The 19,544-nt window shown below is 33.2% G+C and overlaps 1 long non-coding RNA gene across 1 annotated transcript; it reads left to right on the top strand.

Annotated features, from left to right (window-relative positions):
- The first annotated feature begins 584 nt into the window (after positions 1-584).
- On the top strand, positions 585-14,253 carry LOC103880891. Its single transcript, XR_642168.3, has 3 exons — positions 585-1,173; positions 1,735-1,891; positions 14,213-14,253. It is a non-coding gene; the product is annotated as an uncharacterized LOC103880891 (long non-coding RNA).
- The last annotated feature ends 5,291 nt before the right edge of the window (positions 14,254-19,544 follow it).

Below are 19,544 nucleotides of genomic sequence, written 5' to 3' on the forward strand. Positions count from 1 at the left end.
TAGGCCAAAATAGATTTCCTGAAGTTTATAATTCTTATGAATTAAATGAAAGATCAGGCCATCTTATTTTCTGATGTTCATACCAGAAAACCTAAAAGTGTAGCTCTTTGGACAGCTAGAAAAACCCATGAATGATAATACTACTAATTCTGCACCATAATATTAAAACAAGAATTCTGAAACAAAGTGAAATGTCTGCTCTTTTCATGTTTTGTAATAATGACACAGCGCATCTCAATAAACAAAAAAAAAAAGAAAAAAGAAAAGAAAGAAAGAAAAGCAACTGTTAGAGGTGGTTATTTCAGGCTAAATATTATCAACCAGTCTCAAATTCCATTATGAGCACTGTAAAATACAGAATAAACTGTTTTCCCCTTTACATTGAATTTTAATAACTATCTCATATCTGTATTTTCAACTCCTTCCCTAGATACCTTACTATAGCCTTTTAAAGTTTGAAAATGTTTTCTTAAATATGTCCGTCTCTGAAATTTCATATCAATAATTTTTGATGAATGGAATTAAGTCCAGTTTTTTCCTAGATGCATTTTTTTTAAAAAAAAATAACTGTCATAGTTATAAACACCTGTGTTTTCTGGCAGTGACCCAAAAATGCCAAGGGAGGTATACAAAATGCTGAGTAAATATTATGATTATATTAATACTATTTTGTATCTATTTTATTTTATTCACAAATAACATGCTACAATTTTTATGTTTATTGGCATTCTTTGTTTGTTCCTTTCTTTAACTTTTTGTCTATGTATTCAACCGTTGCACAGTTACCCATTCCTGATCTCATAACTGTAATCATTGTTAGACACAGAGTAATGCAGTATGATGATAATTTCCTAACTTTAAATTTCCTGGCTTGCTGCATTTCTTTTTATGTTTAAGAACAATAGTATTTTGCTTAATTCAGTGCTTCCATTTAAAGAGTTAGAAAAAGTGAGACATTGTAATCTAGTCTTTTGAGGAATTCGAACTCAACCTACTTCAAAAATAGCCACTGACTGAGGTCTGTGTGGAGAACCTAATTGGTATGAGTGAAGCACAACAGGAGATAGCAGCTAAATTCGTATGCAAGAGTCAGGATAAGAGGTATGACACTCACAGTGAAAGCAGAAAACAGCAAGCCAACAGTTCAGGACTAGTCATTCAAATGGACTAAAGGTCAGTTCCTTTTGTCTACCTTTCTTACAGAGTTACTGAGAGGTGGGAGATGGAAGAAATAAATTTTTCATGAAATATACTGCCTGAGGAAAAGAAAAAAATTATGTCTATTCCATTGTGTATACCGAGAGCAAAGTGTAAGGCTCGTGGAGTACAAAATGTCATAGGCAAAGCTTGACTCTTTTTTCCATCATACAGTAGGGTGAATGAAGCTTGTCAGTGACTAATATTGCATCAACTTCTTGTGATCATAAATAAACCTGGATTATAAAGAAACATGAGAAAACATCTATCTAAGTCCAGGAAATGATTCAGAATTCCCTGTATGAAGTAAAATCTAGGATGTTTTAATACTCAAGGAAATAACCAGATGTCTGTTTTAATGCTTAGAAAGTTTATCATTGTCTAATTTCTTCTATAAGATAGATAATTAAATTTGAATTTATAAGATATAAATAGATGATATTTCAAAGAAGCTAATCAATAAATGTGTTCCTCATTTGCTGACCATACTCTAAGCAATTTCTGTGGGTCTGATTGTGATTTCTATGTTCCTCTTAGGTGGGGGAGAATAAATAAGGGTGGATAAAAGAAAGAAAGAAAACAGAGAAAGGTGGTGAAAAAAACAAAGGAAGGAAGAGAGAAAAGAAAAAGAGGAAGAGAAGGAAGGGGAAAAACAAGACTGACTTTACAACATGAGATATGCTATTATATATTGGTAAGCAATTGGAAAAATAAATATGTATAAATATAATGGATTAATTATATTTTAAACAATTACATTTAAATGTTACATTTAAAATTTTAGAATTATTAATCTGGCATAACTGTATATTTCTAAGTGTTATTTAAATAAACATAAATTTGTTCCAATTAACTTTTGTGATAGGTTACTCTGCATTGACTCCCATCTTCCATACCCATTTAACATTTTTTAGTTTTTTTTTATCCTAATATAAATGAACTCTTCTGTGAGTTGCTAGATTTCCTCAAATATTAAACATTTTTATTGTTTTTGTTTTTTCCTTCTATCTCTTCCCTCTTAGCTCCTTCTTACTTTGTAAATAATTTTTCTTCTTCATTCTTCTTTATTCTTTTACTTAATTATTTTTCTGTCTGTCTTATTTTCTTTCTTTCTTCTGATTACATGCAAAAGTGTACTTCTAGATCACCAAATGGGATTTCAAATTTTCCAATTGGAGGTCTTGGTAGGATTTTTGCTTACAAGTTTTTTAGGCAATAATCTATATTAACAAAATGAAAAAGAGGTAAAATGATTAAATGTCTACATAATTGCAGATAATTAAATAGATAAATGAAGTTAATAGAAAAATAATTTGAAATAAAGAGCAGGTAAATTAAACATCACCTGTGTTTTACTAATTGCTATTGATGTTATTACCTAAAAAAGATAAGGAGCTATGAACTTTGTTATTTTAGGGAGAACAATTGTGATGAATATAGGACACAGCTCTGTCATCCGAATTTGAATCCTTATTTTCTTTCCTTTTTAAATTAAACACAGTGTCTTGCTGTGTTTCCCAGGCTGGACTCAAACTCCTGCGCTCAGGCTCCTGTCTTAGCCTCTCTAGTAGCTAGGACTACAGGTGTTCACCACTGTACCCAGCTTGTGGATTTAAATCTTAGTTGAAGGAATTGCTTTAAGGATATAAGGTTAGGTTCTGTTTCAGGTAAATTTGGCAATCTTACCATGACAACGACAAACAAATATCCTGAGTTTGAAGTAGTGAAAAAGTTACAATCAATAAATATCAAATTATTACAATTAAAACGAGCACATGGTATCAAATTACAACAACTTTGATGCACTGTCAACCTTGTACCAGCTAGGAATGCAAAGGTACAGTTTCTGCATCTTCTATAGCACTTGAGTTAGACATTCCCCTAAGAGCTTTCTATACATGTATTCAGTCCATTTAATTGCAATGAATGAAATCTGAAGAAAATTACCTCAGTCTTAGAGCATAACTTACTTTGCACATATAGAGAAGTTATGAAGTACCTGAATATGTGACATCGAAGGTGAGAAGCTCATTTTTACCACCATTTCCACATTTCAAAATAGATAATCACAATTGAAGCTCCCACTTTCCACTTTGTGTCATGTATATATCTCACCCATTCTGGCTTCTAGCTGATGGATCTATAGGGAACACATTATGAAATATAAAATTGGATGCAGTTTTCCTATGAAATTATACTTTTATTTCTATATAGAAAAAATAAATATGATGTGTGTGGTACTCTTATCCCACTTGTGCTGAGCAACTAATATGAAAAATCTCAAGCATACAAAATTGGTTAAATCCGTGATTTGGTAGTTTTCTTTTAATGTTTCTCTACCTCTAAAGTATTTTTTACTAGCTATATTCTTGATAATTTAAAAGTAGATATTAGGACTTTCTAAAAAAGATAGTCTTCTAAGAGTTTCTGTGGGTTAGAAACTGTTTTTTTTTTTTTGCTTTCTGATAATTCTTGAAAAAATATTAAACAATGTATCTCATAGAGTACTTTTAGGAAACTAAAATGTTATGATTTTTATTTTTAAGGAAATGATTATATTAGTAAGTTTATTGATTAGACTACCATATAGCCTCTATGAGTCTATTACCTACATGAATACAAGGATCCTGTCTCCTCTGTATCTCAGATCCACTGACAGCACCTGGCATCGAGTAGGGGCATCCATTCATAGAACACAAGAATACAGTGGTACTCTACCTGTTTGTATGTTTTCCTTTGTACACTTAATTTTGTGAGTGAGTTCATGAAATGTAACCTTTCATTCTCTTGTGTGTCTGCGTTGCTGGGAGACCCGGGTTATTGACTACAGTTTGTTTTTGTTCTGAATAAAGCTGCAGAAACCAAATCCAACAACTTTTGGCAAGGAAGCTTCCTTTTATCATGCACCTCCCTCCCTTGGGACTTGTAGAGTCTTCTCTTCTTGGAAGGCCTACGCATTTGCAATTCTCTACACCTACTGTAGTCCCATGAGAAATATGTTATTTTCCCAAATTTCAGCAAAGAAGTTGGAATGACATTTTATTTACTGACATTGACATTATTTTGCACTTCTTCCAACTCTCAAGAAAATAAGAACCACTTGATGGTAGCAATACCACTATCACTGCTGCTTCTGTAAATAATTATTTACAATAATTAACACAACTTAATCTGACTTTATCTAACATATCTTATTTTTCGCTTTTGAATACAATATTTACTTGGATTTATCTGAGTAATTATTTGAAAAAATATCCTCAGTTTGAAACATGGCTTGTTGACTCCAGATATGTCATCATCAAAACTAACTCATGGAACTTTATTCTTAACCTTTCAATATTTCAGTTTTATTATAAAAGTAATAGTCAGTTTTGCTATGATACATAATGGTACTTTTTATTAATAAATTACTGTACACATGTGCTGCTAAAGCTCTGCAACCCTAATTTATTTAGAACCTCTTTTTTCTTTCTCTCATGCTACAGAGGTTAAAAACGTTACTGATATACTGGGTTTCCCTAGTGAATACTCAAAACATTTTAAAAATCTTATTTAAAAATTATAGCATCATCCTGTATAATTTCTTTACTAATGTACCTATATCCCCAATCCCTACACCAGGAATTGGCAAATATTTTCTGTCAAGGGCTAGATAGTAAATATTTTAGACTTGCAGGACATACAATTTCTGCCACAACTACAACTCAGCCTTTGGAGCCTGGAAACAGCTACCAACAGTACATAAACAGATGATCATGGTTGTTTATTACTGTTTCTGGACACTTGTATTAGTTTGCTAGCGCTGCCATAACAAAATACCATATACTGTGTGGTGTAAACACAGAATTTATTTTCTCCCAGTTTTGGAGGCTGGAAGTCCAAAATCAAGGTGTCAGCAGCAGGGTAGGTTTCTTCTGGGGCTTCTCTCCTTGGCTGTCAGGTGTGACTGCTTTTACTCTCCGCCCTCATATGGTCTTTCCTTTATGTCCACGCATCTGTGGTGGCATCTATTTGTGTGTCCTGATTTTTTATTATAAAGACATCAGTCAGATTGGATTAGGGCCCATTCTAAGGCTTCATTTTAACTTAATCACCTTTGAAAGTCCTTTCTGCAAATACAGGCACATTCTATGGTACGGGGGTTTAGAGCTTCAACATATAAATTTTGGAGAAACACACATTCAGCTCCGAACAACACTGATATTTGTTACCACTTAATTTGATGCAGACCTATACCAATTACATGCAAACTTTCTACTTATGAAGATATTAATATGATATTATAGAATTACAAAGCTGTATCTGCTTTAAATATTTACTACTTTTTATATAGAATGATATACTTTTCAAGACATTGGCCATAAGATTATCACATTCTTTCCATTTATATATTTTTATCATGTTGTGCTATAAGGATCCAACAATAATTAAAACATGATATCAGCTTTCTAAGTAGGAGAAACAGCCACAAAGATATGTACTTTAATATTATAGTGCAAATATAGATCTATAAAATGTTAAGATGCACACTAGAAACATACAAACTGTAGGTCAGATCTGTGGAAAGTTGACTGAAGAGGTAACATTGGAGAAAAACTTTAAAATAAAAAGCATTCTGGTTCATCATGACAAAATGTACACACACTTTCATGTCTCTTTCCACTAAAATTTCATGAGAAATAAAAAATAAAAATGTGATTTAACCTGTATTGAAAATATAAGAGGGGTGCTATAATTCCAAGGCAAAAAAATATTCTCTGGAAGATACAATGCAAATGCCTGAGAAATCTATGACTCCAAGCCAGGAAAGCCCTGAAAAATGTAATGGCAAACTAAAAGACATTTTTGAAGGAAATGAAAGAAGACATAAATAAACAAAAGACATCCCACATTCAAAAATCATGAGAGACTTCATTATTTAGATGACAATATTCTCCAAATTGATGTATAAATTTAACATAATCCCTGTCAAAATCCTAGCTAGCCTTTTTTTTTGGCAGGAATTGATAAGCTGATCTGACAATATGTATGTACAATGGATTCAAAATAGTCAAAGAAATCTTGAAAAAGAGCAATGTTAGAAACTGACAATTCCCAATTCCAAAGTTTATCACAAAGCTACTACTATCAACACAACATGACATTGGAATAAAGGTAGATGTATAGATCAATGGAATGAAATTGAGAGCCCAGAAATTAATTAATTAATTAGACCATTAATGTAATTAATTAGATTAATGATTAATTGATTTTCACAAGCATGCCAAGATAATCCAATGAGAAAGGAATGGTGCATGGACATCTGAATAACCATGTGCAACACAATAATGTTGACATGTTCTTTACATCCTGTAAAAAAAAAAAATTCTAAATGGATCATAGATGTAATTGTAAGAGCTAAAACTCTAAAACGCCTACAAGAATAAATAGGAGTAAATCATTATGATTTTGGTTTAGGGGATATTTTATACTACATCAAAAGCATAATTGACTATGGGTAAACAGATCATTGTACTTCATCAACATTTAAAAGTTAAGGCCACCATCAGGAAAGTGAAAAGACTACGCATGCAATGTGAGAAAACATTTGCAAATAGTATATCAGATAAGGAACTTGTGACCAGAATATATAAAGAATTCTCAAAACTCAATATTAACAATTAAAAATAAATTTGCCTGATTTCAAAGGGAGCAAGAATGTAAAGGATGTATTTCAACAGTTTTATTGATATATAATTACATACTCTACAATTAACCCAAAGTATACAACTCAATAGTTTTTAATATATACACAGTTACGTGCAAGCATTACACAATTTTATAACATTTTCACCACATCAAAATAAAACCCTGTAACCTTAGCTATTAGATCCTAATCCTCTACCCTTCCTCAAGGTATGTATATTCTTAACAAACAAAAAACATAAGTAAGCTGCTCTCAGTAATTTTATTACGTTATTCAAATTGTGAATTTATTCAGGTATGTAAATATATATGTATGAATATATAAAAATAATATTAAACTGATATATATATAATAAAACATAACATCCAAATGGCATTATTTGGAATCAATATTTTGAAATATAATAACATAAAATTCTTAAAAAAAGAATGAACTTTGTTATGTTGATTGGAAATGTAAACATAAAGGCAGAATTATTTTAACGAAAATATATTTCCTAGAGTTGTTTATTGATATGTGCAAGAACAATGGTACCTCTACAGCAAAAAACAAACTGGGATCTAGGTGATTTTTTTTAATCTAATTTCAAATTTATTTTAGATTTAGGGAGTACATGTGAAGACTTGTTACACGAATGTATGGCATGATGTTGAGGTTTGGGGTACAAATTCCGTCATCCAGGTAGAGAGCATAGTACCTAATCGGTACTTTTTCAACCTACACCCCTCTCCCTCTCCTCCTCCTCTAGTATTCTGCTGTGACTATTGTTACCATCTTTTTGCCCATGTGTACTCAAAGTTTAGCTCCCACTTGTAAGTTAGAACATGTGGTATTTGGTTTTCTATTGCTGAGTTTGATTTTATTTGACTCTCAGCCTGAACATCATTAATGTATACCAATGCTACTGATTTTTCTATGTTGATTTTGTATCCTGAAACATTACTGAAGTCATTTATCAGTTTTAGGAGCCTTTTGGCGGAGTTTTTAGAGTTTTACGAGTATAGGATTATACTGTCAATGAAGAGAGAAAATGTTATTTCAGTATTTTTATATTTGATAATGTGAATACAGGATAATGTACCTTTTAAAAATAGATGCATGCTAAATAATTAGTGATGAAATATTATGATGTCAGTAATATTTTTCAAATAATTTTCTTTTTTTTTTTTTTTTTTTGAGACTGAGTCTGGCTCTGTCGCCCAGGCTGGAGTGCAGTGGCCGGATCTCAGCTCACTGCAAGCTCCGCCTCCCGGGTTTACGCCATTCTCCTGCCTCAGCCTCCGGAGTAGCTGGGACCACAGGCGCCGCCACCTCGCCCGGCTAGTTTTTTGTATTTTTTAGTAGAGACGGGGTTTCACCGTGTTAGCCAGGATGGTCTCGATCTCCTGACCTTGTGATCCGCCCGTCTCAGCCTCCCAAAGTGCTGGGATTACAGGCTTGAGCCACCGCGCCCGGCTCAAATCATTTTCTAACAAGTTCCAAGTAAATAGTAAGTTATATATGTAATTGCTATCCTATTTACTCTGTACCTGTATGTATATATTTGTATGTAACACTGCAGAAAAAAATACATAAGACATGGTAAATGTTAATAACTATTAAATATTACATTTACTATATTATTCTTTCTATGATTATTGCTTGCCATTTTGCATAATAAATATTTTTGAGCAGATATTGGCAATTTAGTAAGTCATAAGAATAGCCATACAATTTTTTTAAAACAGAAATGAAACATAGCACTTATTTATATTGCAGTGAATCTAGCATTAATGATAAAAAGAGTAGAAATTTATTAATTAAAATACAATTTTTATATAAGAGATGCTTTCAACAGAGCAACATTTTAAAGTGTTATTAAAGTTTTTCAAAGTATGGATACTCACTGGAAATGTTTCTTACTCCAAGAGTCAACTGAGGTAGTAAACAAAGCAAGTGGCTACATAAGGAAGTAGGAAGTTAGACCAAATTATATTTTCTGACAACATGGCATGAAAATGCTTGTAAAAGATTGTGGCCACTCGCCTTTTCTTTCCACCTTTGTTCTATTATTTTTAAACTGTAAATCTTATCATCTTTCCTGAAAAATATAATATTAAAGTATTAAATCTTATTTGTTGCTTTAAAAAGTGAATGGACTGTTTTATTAAAAAGACACACACTGTTTTAAGAACTTCTGCACAGCAAAAGAAACTGTCATCAGAGTGAGCAGGTAACCCACAAAATGGGAGAAAATTTTTGCAATCTATTCAACTGACAAAGAACTAATATCCAGAATCTACAAAGATCTTAATCAAATTTAAAAGAAAAGAAACAAACAACCCCATCAAAAAGTGGGCAAAGGATATGAACAGACACTTTTCAAATGATGACTTTATGCCACCAACAAACATATGAAAAAAATTTCTTCATCACTGGTTATTAGAGAAATGAAAATCAAAACCACAATGAGATATCACCTCATGCCAGTTAGAATGGCAATCATTAAAATCTCAGGAAACAACAAATGCTGGAGAGGATGTGGAGAAATAGGAACACTTTTACAATGTTGGTGGGAGTGTCAATTAGTTTAACCATTGTGGAAGACAGTGTGGTGATTCCTCGAGGATCTAGAACCAGAAATACCATTTGACTCAACAATCAATACCCAATACACTGGGTATACACCCAAAGAATTATAAATCATTTTACTATAAAGACATATGCACATGTATGTTTATTGTGGCACTATTCACAGTAGCAAAGACTTGGTGGCAACCCAAATGTCCATCAATGATAGACTGGATAAAGCAAATGTGACACATATACACCGTGGAATACTATGCAGCCGTAAAAAGGATGAGTTCATGTCCTTTTCAGGGACATGGATGAAGCTAGAAACCATCATTCTCAGCAAATTAACACAGGAACAGAAAACCAAACACTGCATTCTCATAAGTGGGAGTGGAACAATGAGAACACATGGACATGGGGAGGGGATCATCACACACTGAGGTCTGTGTTGCGGTGGGGGTCTTGGGGAGGGATAGCATTAGGAGAAATATCTAATGTAGATGATGGGTTGATGGGTGCAGCAAACCACTGTGGCACGTGTATACCTATGTAACAAACCTGCACGTTCTGCACATGTATCCCAGAATTTTAAATATAATAATAAAAAAAAGAACTTCATGAAGGCTGTTTACTAGAAACGTGTATAAACAATATGATGATGCTGTAAATAACAAAGACTCCCCTCTTTATTTGGCCTTATTAATATTATATTGTGCATATATAGCACTGTTTTTCATTCATTCATTTACTAACTGATAAATATGCGGTTGATTCCACATCTTAGCTATTATGAATACCAATTCAGAAACAGGGTGGGTACAGATACCTTTTCAACATACTGATACCATATTTTTGGGATATGTGTCCCGAAATAGGATTGCTGTATCATACTGTAGTGCTACTTTGAAGTTTTTGAGGAACCTCTATACTGGTTTCCATAATGGATTTGCTAACTTACATTCCTACCAAGAGTTTACAAAGCTTCCTTTTTCTCCACATCGTTTCCAACACATGTTATCATTTGTCTTTTTGATAATAGCCATTCTAACAAGTGGGAGGTGGTATTTCATTGCAATTTTAACTTGCATTTCCCTGATGAATAGAGATGTCGACCATTTATTCATATACTTGTTGGCTATTTAAGTATTTTCTTTTAAGCAATGTCTATTCAGGTGTTTTGTCCATTTATTACATTTATTATTTCTATTTTTTGCTATTTAGTTATTTCAGTTCCTAATATATTTTGGATATTAATTCCTTATGAGATGTATGGTTTGCAAAAATTTTCTGTCATTACATAGGAGGCTCTTTACTCTGTTAATGTTTCCTTTTGCTGTGCTTCTTAGTTTGATATAATCGGATTTGTCTATATTTGTTTTTGTTGCCTGTCTTTTAGGGGTCATAGCCAAAACTTCATTGCCCAGACCAAGGCCAAGATCTATGTCCCTTATGATTTTTTTCTGGTGGTTTTAGAGTTTCAGGTCTTTTGTTTAAGTCTTTAACCCTTTTTGAGTGATTTTTTAATATGGTGTGCAATAAAGATCCATTTTTAATCTTCCCAATGTGAATATTCAGGTTTTCCAACATCATTTATTGAGGAACTTGTCCTTTCCTAATTTTATGTCCTTGGCACCTTTGCTGAAGGTCAATTGACTGTAAATATTTGGATCTATTTCTAACTCTCCTGATTCCATTGGCCTAAATGTCTGTTTTTATGCCAGTACCATACTGCTTTGATTACTATAGCTTTAAAGTATGATTTTAAATCAGGTAGTGTGATGCCTCCGGCTTTATACTTTTTGTCCAAAATTATTTTGTCTACTCCAGGTCTTTTGTGGTTTTGTGCAGATTTTAGTTTTTTTTTTCCATTTCTATGAAAATGTCATTGTAACTTTGTCATTGTGATTGCATTAAATATGCAGATTGTTTTGGGTAGTATGGACATTTTAACAATATTAATTCTTCCAATTCATGCACGTGGGATGTCTTTCCACTTGTTTGTGCCTCCATTAATTTCTTTCATCAGTGATTTTCAGTTTTCATTGCACAAATGCTTCATCTCCTTGGTTAAATTTATTTATAAGTATTACAGGTTTTGTTGATGCTATTGTAAGTAAGATTGCTTTCTTGATTTTTTGGATAGTTTGTTCTTAGTGTATAAAACTGCTATTGATTTTTATATGTTGATTTTTTATGCTTCAACTTTATTGAATTTATTTGTTTTATTAGGTTTTTGATGGAATCTTTAGGGTTTTCTATATATAAATTCATGTCATCTACAAACAGAGATAATTTTACTTCTCTCAAACTTGAATACTTTTTATCTCTGTTACATACCTCCTATGGCTAGGAATTGTAGTACTATATTGAATAGAAATGGCTTGAGTGGGCATCCTTGCCTTGTTTCTGATCTTAGAGAATAGGCTTACAGCTTTTCACTGTGCAATACAATATCAGCTACTAATACGTCATATACGACCTTTATTATATTGAAATATATTTATTATATATCTAATTTCTTATAAGTTTTTAAAATAAAAAAGTGTTGAATTTTGTCAATTCCTTTTTCTGTATCTATTGAGATCATATGATTTATATCCTTAATTTTATTAATGTGATATATCACGTTTATTCCTTTCATATGTTTGATTACTCTTGCATGAAAGAATAAATCCCACTTGATCATGGTGGATAATTATTTTAATGTGTTATTGAATGTGGTTACCAGTATTGTGTTGAAGACTTGCACCTCTGTTCATCAGAAATATTAGCCTTTAATTTTCTTTTTTTGTAGTATCCTTTTCTGGGTTTAGAAGTAGGGTAATGCTGATCATGTAAAATGAGCTTGGAAGTATTGTCTCCTCTTCAGTGTTCTGGAAATACTTAAGAAATATTAGTGTTTGTTGTTTTTTTGAATGGTTAGTAGACTTCAGCAGTGAAGCTTTCAGGTCCTGGGCTTCTCTTTTTTGGCAGCTTTTGATTAGTGATTCACTCTTTACTAGTTATTAGTCTGTCCAGATTTTCTAATCTTTCATGATTCAGTTTTGGTAAGGTATATGTTTCTAAGAATGTATCCATTTCTTCTAGGTTATCTAATTTAATGGCATATTATATGTGTGTAGGGGAGTGTAATATATATATGGTAGTCCAGCCTTATCGCCCTTATCTACAGGGATTATGTTCCAGGCTCCTTAGTGGCTACCTGAGACTAGATCATATCAAACCCCAAACACTATGTTTTTTTACCTATAGAATAGTTAGCAGGGAGCATATACAGTGTGGATACACTGCATAAAGTCATCATTCATGACCCGGGCAAGAAAGAGTGGGATCACATGAGATTTTACCAGCTACCCAAATTGGTGCTCAATGTGAAACTTATAAATTGTTTATTTCTGAATTTTTAAAAATATTTTTAAATCCTGGTTGACCACGTGTTGTATTCTCTTTAGTGTTGATGTAACAGAACACTTGAGGCTAGGTAAATTACAAATAAAAGGGATCTACTGGGCTCAAAATTCTGACGGCTGTAAAATCCAGAGAATGGCACCAGTATCTGTTTTGCTTCCAATAAAAGCCTCATCCTGCATCACAACATGACAGAGAAGCAGAAGGAGAATTGGTGTGTGCAAAGAGACCAAACAGGAGAGAGAGTCTGCTTCATAACAACCCACTGTCACGGTAACGAATTCAGCTTCAGGAGAGCGAGAACTCATTGACTACTACAAGACTGTTTTAATACCTTCATGAGGGAGGATTCCTTATGATCCAAACACCTCTTAAAGGCTGCACCACTTCCCAACACTGTTAGATTGGCAATTAACTTCAACATGAGTTTTGTGGGGAAAAATTGTATGCAAACCATAGCACTGCCAGTAACTGAAGAAACACAGAAAGCAGAACTATCACTAATGGGGAAAATGCAGACATAGACATCCACAGTGGAATAGAATTCTTCTCAGATTCAAAAGAGAAGAAAACCCTATCATTTGCAAAAACATAGATAAAACTGGAGGACACTACATTACATTTTTCTCAGTGAGATAAGCCAGGCAGAGAAAGACAAATGTTGCATAATCCCACATATGTGTGGAATTTGAAAAAGTCAGACTCACAGAAGATGAGAGTAGAACAGTAATTACCAGGGGTAAGGGTAGAGCAGGAGAAGGATCAGAGGAATGGAAAGATGTTGGTCAAAGTATACTAAGTTTCAGAAAGATAGAAAAATGTCTGAAGATCTATTTTGTGTGGGGTGACTATTGTTATTAATAATGCATTATATTCTTGAGAATTGCTAAGCAAGTAGGTCTTTAATGTCTTCATCACAAAAAGCATAGCAAGTACATGAGATGATGGATGTTTACTAGCTTGATTGAATCATTTAAAAATATTTACATGTATCAAAAATACCATTCTACACCCTAAATATATATAAGTTTTTCTCAGAGCTATGACGAAGGTGCCAAATGGGACTGAAATCATATCAAGCCTCAAGTGAGGGAGGATTTTCATCAATGCTCGTAACTTGCTGTTAAGATACCTTTCTTCTCAGGTTAGACTAGTGCCTCAACTTCTTGTTGATTGTCTCTCAGTGGCCTTACTCTGTTTCCTTCGCCATGAGATTCTCTATGGGATACCTTAGAACATGGATGTTTTCTTCATTTGAATAAGCAACAAGCAAGCAAGAAGAGTTAGAAAGAGAGTGGGGACAAGACTGAAGACAGCCTTTATTTTTATTTATTTATTATTTATTTATTTATTTATTTATTGATACAGGGTCTCGCTCTGTCTCCCAGGCTGGAGTGCAGTGGCTCCATCATGGCTCACTGAAGCCTCCACCTCCCAGGCTCAGGTAATACTCCTGCCTCAGTCTCCAGAATATCTAGTACTATATGCACACACCACCATGCTTTGTTGTTTATTTATTTATTTATTTATTTATTTATTTTTAGTACACACAGAGTCTTGCTATGTTGCCCAGGCTGCTCTCAAACTCCTGGGCTCAAGTGATCCCCTGCCTTTATTCCCCAAAGTGCTGGGATTACAGGCATGAGCTACTATGCCCAGCATATAGTCTTTTTTATAAATCTCAGAAGTGACATCTAATCACTTTTGTCTTTTTCTGCTATTGTTAGCAATGCATTAGGTGTTGGTCACTCTCAAGGGCATGTGATTATACCAGAGCATGAATATCAGAAAGAGGCAGGGATCACTGGAATTCAGTTTAGAAAGATGCCTACTGTTGGTAACAAGTTTAAAAATAAAATTTAAGAATTTTGTTTTGTTCCTAAAAAAAGGTAACAAAACATAAAAAAAGGAGAAATAGGATACTTAAATAGAACAATAAACATACAAGATATTTCAAATGTGATTATTAATATTATTAGATTGGTGTTTCATAATTTCTTTCTGTCTTAAGAGACCAATATTTTGGTTATTTAAACTTTCCAGACTATAAATAAATAATGTATTTTTGTAATTGTATCTAATAAACCTAGAGTGACCTATTGCATCATTTGATTTTACTTACTGTATTGTCCCTGCTATTCTTTATGAGTATTTGTTCATACATTTTACTCACACATTGGTTTAGTTGTTTCCTTTCTCCCTACATAACAATTAAGTTCAATGTACTCTTCCCTGAAAACGCTTCTTCAAACAGTATGGTTTCAGTGAACGTTATATATATTATTACCTGTGTCACCAATTATCATCTCCTGCCCTCAGTCACCAAGATAAACATAGAATATAAAAAGGGCAAGTAAAAGACTATAACCTTTCTTTAAGCTGTGTCAATTTAGTGCTGACTTGCTAGAAGGATTATCTGTGCTTCCTCTTTACAACTTCAGCTACACGAATTTGGTTTCCATTATTTGCAATTAGAGAATTCTGACTGGTATAACATCTAACACCCTTTCAGTTTCATCACCACTTCAATGCCAATGATACTTGTTTGCACAACAGCCTCTCCCATAGTCCTATAAGACTTGCACAATTTTGGTTATACAATAGAACTAACATCTGGGTAAATGCGTCATTGGCTTTAGGGCAGGACTAATAGGGAATACAAAGTAGGGAGTAAACATTGTATCTCAGAATGCATGATTTAGAGGAAGCAGAACATAGGATTGTGCTTCACGGACTCATTGTAAGGCAACAGAGTCTCTATGCATACAGATAATTTAGATGATTCAATCAATACCACAGATAGAAGGAAGATAGGGAAAACTACAGAACTGGAAAAACAAAAGGTTTTAATCTCTTTCCAGAATTTTTAACCTTTATTAAGCAAGAGACTGGGACAAAACCCAATGATAATAACTGGTAAGAGCAGAGCTATAGAAAATATGACATATTATCATTTACTTGTCCTATTGTACCCCCAGACTGGTGGTATTGTCAGGAGCAATATTTATTTATTAAGTTATTAATAAAAGGCCCTTTTGGTATGCTTCCTTAGGATTATAGAGAATAGCGATTTCCATTGTAGTAAAGATTAGGTGTAATTATGTCTCTTAATATCTTCTTACTTTGGATTGTTTTTCTTTTTTCCTTGACAGTTCACTAGTTACCTTAAAGAGTTAGTAAATTATGTATATACAGGACATTCTAGTATTATGTCACATTTACAGATACTTAAGGCATAAGTAATGAGATGAAATTGTATGACTTTTTGACAATTAATTTACTAAGGCATTTGTTGAGTTGATAAGATTATTGTATGTAACTTAGTTTTTTGAACTTTAGCAGTACTTGATTTTATTAAAAATTGCATTTTTTTTATTTTGAAAGTTCTAATATACCATTTTATGTTGGTTTTGTTTATTATCAGTACTGTTACTCAAAAAACATTGTATAACATTGCGTCCCATTAATATATTAACTAATCTATCAAGAATTGTATTTCATGATTTTCTTTTAATTTATATGACTGCAACCTTATATATGAAGTTACTGAAAAGAGAAGAGTAAACCAAATATAGGATAGCTTGTAATCTCAGTAAAGATAATGTTTCATAATAGCCTTAGTATTACTTATCTTAAGTATGTAAGATTTAATACTAAACTTATCCACTAAGATGTGAATAAATATTAAAGTAAGCAAATGATAAAGCATCTAGACTTTATTTAGAATTATTTCAATTATAATCTTGTGATATATCTACTCCTTGAAACTGTGTCTAGTTATTTTCCTTTCACATTAAAACTATATCCACCATTTTATTTGCTTATTAACATTTGTGAGTTAGTTTTCCTAACAGTTCAGCAGAAAAAATAGTATAAAATGCATTAAATAAAAATAGTTATAGGAAATATCAACTACTTAAAAATTTTTCTACTTACAAAATCAATTAATTCTTATGTATTTGTGAAATATTAATTCTGCCAATAGACAGAAAAATGCATTGAGAGTTTTGGTTAGGATTATTTAGGAATTAGTCTGTTTACTAGCATAGTTCTGTGACTTACCATAACCAGAACCAAAAATGATACAAAACTTGTTTAGCCCAAACACATCCATGATTTGAAATCAACACAAAGCCACAGGATATATAGTACTTATCATCTAAGATTTGCCATGGGTCAGGAGCCTGACAAATTTGAACTGGGTCCTCTGTTCAGGATCCAAAAAGGCTGAAATTAAGTGTTGACTGGGTATGTTCTTTTTCTCAAGAGAAAAACTTTCTCACGTTGTTGGAAGGAATTGTTTCCTTGCTGTTATGTGACTGATATTCTCAATTCCTTTTAATTTTATTTTAGTTTTTTAAATTTTATTTTAATAATATGTAATAACATACATATGTATGGGTTACATGTGAGTGTTACATGTTAAGAATGTGTAATGATTAAGTCAGGGTAAGTGAAGTATCTTTCACCTTGAATGTTTACCATTTGTATGTGCTGGTATCATTTCAAGTTTCCTATTCTAGTTACTTTGAAATATACATAATATTGCTGCTAAGTCATCTTAGTCGGCTATCAAACATTAGAATTTATTTCTTCTACCTGACTGTGTTTTACCTATAACCAACTGTATTAGCTCACTTTCCCACTGCTGATAAAGACATACTTGAGGCAGGGAAATTTACAAAAGGAAGAGGTTTATTGGACTTATAGTTCCACATGACTGGGGAGGCCTCACAATCATGGCGAGAGGCAAGGAGGAGCAACTCATATCCTTCATGGATCGCAACAGGACATAAAAAGAGCATGTGTAAGGAAACTCCCATTTTTAAAACCATCACATCTCGTGAGACCAGTTCACTATCACGAGAACAGCATGGGAAAGACCCGCCCCCATAATTCAGTCATCTCACGCTGGGTTTCTCCCACAACATGTGGGAATTATGAGAACTACAAGATGAGATTTGGGTGGGGACACAGAGCCAAACCATATCACCAACCTATCTTCATCCACCGAGACTCCCCTCCTACCGCGTCTCTGGCATCCATTGTTCTATTCTCTATGTCAATGAGATCAAATTTTTAGCTCCCTCATAGCAGTAAGAACACACCCATTTTTTATTATTATTATTTTTTCCTTATAATAGTTGTGAACAGGAGACTGCTTTCAGTTTCCAGGCATCACACGCTGGTTCTTGCCACATGACCCCCACTCCCATCGTTTCTCTCACATTTTCAATATTTTCCCTTAGTAAAGGACGAGTTCCTTTTATTTACTTATGTGTTCGTTTATTATTTATTTTAATTTTATTTTATTTTTGAGACAGGGTCTCGCTCTGTCACTCAGGCTGGAGTACAGTGGTGGATTCTTAACTCCCTGCAACCTCTGTCTCCCAGGTTCAAGCAATTCTCCTTCTCCCAAGTACCTGGGATCACAGGCATGCACCATCAGGCCCAGCTAATTTTTTTATATTTTTAGCAGAGATGGTGTTTCACCATGTTGGCCACACTGGGCCTGAAATCCTCGCCTCAAGTTATCTGCCTGCCTCGACTTCCCAAAGTATTGAGATTATGGGTGTGAGCTACCACACCTGGCCTCCAGTTTCTTTTAAAGACTCACCTGATTGGATCAGTTCTACCCAAGATAAACTCCTTTTATATTATCTCAATGTCAGCTAATTTGGGATATTAACTATATCTATGAAATCGCTTTAATTCTGCCTACATTCAAAGGGAGGGGATAATCCAGGGGGTGTAAACCAAAACATAGGAGTCTTGGGAGACAATTCAGAATTTTCCCTTCCTTGGTGGTTTTGCTAATAGAGCTTGGTAGTTTTGCCTTCCTCAGTGGTTTTGCTGATAGAGCTCGGTGGTTTTGCTGATAGAGCTAGGAGAATCCAAAAGGAAAGTTGAAAAAAAAGCAAATACCCTTACTTCCTTATTACAAAGAATTGTGTGCAATAATTTTGAAGCACTAAAATATATAAAACATTTTAAATTATTTTCCCACCATTCTTGTATAATATAGTCAGTGGCCTAAATGTTTCAAGATACACAGGTATCGGAAAGTCTTAGTTCATGCCCAGTAAACTCTGTACACAAAATTGGGTATCTCATTATCTGCTTGATCATGGAAATGAAAATTCCCCATTAGAGGTTCAAAAATCAAAAAGGTTTCTCTGTTAAGTTCTAATCTTCTTTCTGAAAAGAAGCATTTGTTTAGATAATATAATAATAATAATATATTATACAGTTTCATATTCCCTTGACTTTGCCTACAGAAAACTCTAACTCATCTTTCTCCTTAGCCATTAAATCTTCATAAGCCTCTTATAAGATATTTATTTTTTACTCCTTCATCTAGTTCTCATCTAATTTCCAGAGTAGTGCATATTTATGAATTGTTTAATTATTTACAAATATAGAGATAATACATACACCTCTTTTACTGCACACTGTCTTACTGGGAAATGTCAAAACTATATTTTAAAATAGAAATTACATCTTCTGAAGTAGAAGACTAATTGTTGAACCACCATACAAGAATGAATGCAGTTTGGGACTTCATGATAGGTGGGTTCTGAGAAAGTTCTTTTTATGATTTGGAGGGAGTCCCATCCATTGGGCTGGGAATGGTGGGTCAATTATTACCCTTAAAGAGGAAATAGAAAAAATTGAAATACAAGGAAAGGACTGAATAATA

The sequence above is a fragment of the Papio anubis genome, chromosome 2 (assembly GCF_008728515.1).
Source record: "Papio anubis isolate 15944 chromosome 2, Panubis1.0, whole genome shotgun sequence".
Taxonomy (NCBI): Eukaryota; Metazoa; Chordata; class Mammalia; order Primates; family Cercopithecidae; genus Papio; species Papio anubis.